Raw genomic sequence first — 3032 nt, forward strand, 5'->3', positions numbered from 1 at the left:
TTTAAACTCTTCAAAGTAAGAAATTGAATCTGAATAAACAATGTTCCTGGTATTATGATTTACACACGATTCAATCAACATCCAGGAAGCCTTTATCGTAATCTTCATATAGCTTAACAACAATTACTGTATGGCTAACTCTCGCAAGCAAAACAATCTTCACTGGCTGTGTTAGCCTAAAATAAAATAATGTGCACTATAAATGCGTGCTTCCTAATTGTTCACACTTGGATTGGGAGTTACTCTCTGGTAAAAGATAAACACAATATACAATAAAATGATACTTATAATGTACATGCAGTGTCATCACAGATCTCAAAATGGTAATCAGCATATTGTTCTAATTTTTCATTTCATTTCATTTCATTTCTCTATTTCAGAACGGCACACACTCAAGAAACGTTTATCCTTCCATGACATGTATTGGAACAACAGTATATAATTACTGGTTAAATTGTAAGTCTATGGTGTTGTTGACTGCAAACTTTCTTCAGAACCTTATGCTATCACCTCGAAATAGTGATTTAAAAACATGATAATGGATGGCCTACTCGATAAAACACTCACCACGTTATCTCCTTGTTTCTCCAGTATCGTTGTCCAGAGTGGCATTGCATTGTATGGTTAAAGTATGGCTTAAAGTGTGGACTGATCGACAGTCGAATCTTCATCATAAATGTATTGATACACTGACCCTGGTACATGTCCACTCCTACCTAGAGCTAGAGCTATAAACCATACTAGTAGATAATAATAACTCGATTTCTTAAAACTTTAGGTACATGACAAAACTAGAAATGTCGCTATGGCGACTGGTATGCCTCCGCCATAATGCATGATTCTCCTAATGATTAGGTCTAGATAGTACATGTGGACAGTGTGTGATTACATTTTCACAAAATTGGCAAAATATTGAAATGACAAGTTTGTCACAAATGTGTTGAATGTTCACCTTCCTTGACCAAAGTTTAAATGGATGAATAGGAGAGCACGTATTTGGGGATTTAAGGACTTTAACTTGACTTTGACCCATTCGTACATTTTTTATGCATTGAGTAATTTTCAAGGTATGGAGAAAAAGTACAATTTCTGTATTGAATAGTAAATTGTTACCATTTTCATATGGCATTTGACCCTAAAATTCATAAGATAATCACTGTCAGGCAGAACATGCATAAATATGTAGTAATTTTCAAGATAACTTGGGGCGCTCTTCTGGCATTGTCGGGGAGAATGTGATTTTCTCTTCTCTTACTTAGAAGCAAAATTCACCGTGTGATATAGTGATTAACTCCCCCGGATTCTTGCAATGGACTTTTAATGCGGTAAAAATTATATTGTTCAACAATGGACCGTCCAAAAGTAACTCAGCAGTTGGAAAACACTCCTAACAAATCGTCCCCGTCCGCTAAGAAGCCGAAAACGTCTAACAGTAGTCCCATCGTTTGCAGTAGCCGTATGGAAACAAACAACGTAGCTGAAATCCAAGGTCAGTACGAAAGCAACATGGCTGCGCCCCGTTGCACGGAGCCGGACCCACCGGCAATACACGACGATCTCTAGACTTATCAGAAGCACCGGGCCATCGTGGCTTTTCAACATTTTTCAAATACTTTGAATCAAGATTTGACTCACGCATTGAAGCTTTGCTAGATAAAAAGCTCAAAGAAATTTCACTGAAAGTATCTGATCATGAGGAAAAGATGAATAACATTGAGTTTGAAATGGGCGCCCTGAAAGATTCAGTCAAACAGTTAGAGAAGGAGAAAGAGATCCTAGTAAACAAGCTTGATGATCTTGAGAACATGGGACGAAGAAAGAATCTCGTACTCTTTGGTATTGCAGAATCTTCAAACCCAACAACGGAAGATTGTATGAAAACTGTCACTCAATTCCTGCAATACGCTGATATTCCAGAAACAGATCTCTCAAAGATAGAAAGTTGCCATTGAACGCCCACACACCAACCTGTACGTGGGCAATGATGGGACTCGTTCCAAGCAACCAAGAAGAATCCATGTTGCGTTTTCGACATTTGTAACTAAGGAACGGGTCAGGAAAGCATGTATCAAGAAGCTAAAGGAGACCAGCTCGATGTACCATGATCTCAAGGTCTTTGTGGCAGAGGACTTGTCGCAAAGGGTTCTCCAGTTACGCAGGAAGAAACAGGAAATATTCAAGCGCCTAAAAGACGAAGGCAAAAGGCCGTTTTTCGCTTATCCTGATAAGATTCGATACAGGGATCAAATGTCCGGGAAAGTTGTTTCAGTGGACTAACTCCAGGCATATACTACGGCGCAGTTCAAGATTTCAAGAAAATCTTCAAAGCATCAACTAATAAGAGAAAGAAATTATTAAATAAAAACATTGAACATTTAGACAATGGAGTGTACTTCGAGGTTTTATTGTAAGTTTATTACCATACAGCTGAAAGCTGTTACTGCTGAAAGAAAAGTATTAACTTGAATGTACTATTTTGGGTTCACTGTTATTTATTTTATTATATTGTTTATTACCAAGTTAGCAAATAATTTCAACATGGTACGTGATCTGGTTGAAAGGGAAAAAAGTAAGAAAGATGTTTGAACCTTGGAGATTCATTATAATTTAACTTTAGTTATAACTTTTTGCATGGTCCAGTTAATTTTTATATCTGGGTTTCCTATGATGCTCACTTTGATGATGTTCCGTTTTATTCTGAGAAGGGGAGTATACAAGTCATACAGGTACTTTTTTTTGGGGGGGGGTGGGTCTCATTACAGTATTTTACTGTGGGGAGTTGAGGGTCGTCTGTTTTTGGGTGGTACTATTATTCATACAGATGGCATGCCCAAGAGTTATTTATGTTGGTCTAATTCCTCAGGATGCTGCTGTAGCACTGTGACATTGCATTGCATGTATGGTAGTGTGCCTTTTTGTTTTGGCTCTGTAGATTTTTTTTTGTTATGTGTCAAAAGAGGCCTACTATAGTATTTTATCTAGCCACACGGTGTTTGTTCAAAGTTGCTCTTGTTGTTGTTTGCACTTTCAGA

At 37.6% G+C, this 3032-nt stretch overlaps 1 pseudogene; it reads left to right on the forward strand.

Annotated features, from left to right (window-relative positions):
- Positions 1-1347: 1347 nt before the first annotated feature.
- LOC139741580 (uncharacterized) lies at positions 1348-2277 on the forward strand (annotated as a pseudogene).
- Positions 2278-3032: the final 755 nt, after the last annotated feature.

Source organism: Diadema antillarum, unplaced genomic scaffold, assembly GCF_040938485.1.
Source record: "Diadema antillarum isolate AM-2024a unplaced genomic scaffold, OU_Dant_1.0 seq00000936_RagTag, whole genome shotgun sequence".
Taxonomy (NCBI): domain Eukaryota; kingdom Metazoa; phylum Echinodermata; class Echinoidea; order Diadematoida; family Diadematidae; genus Diadema; species Diadema antillarum.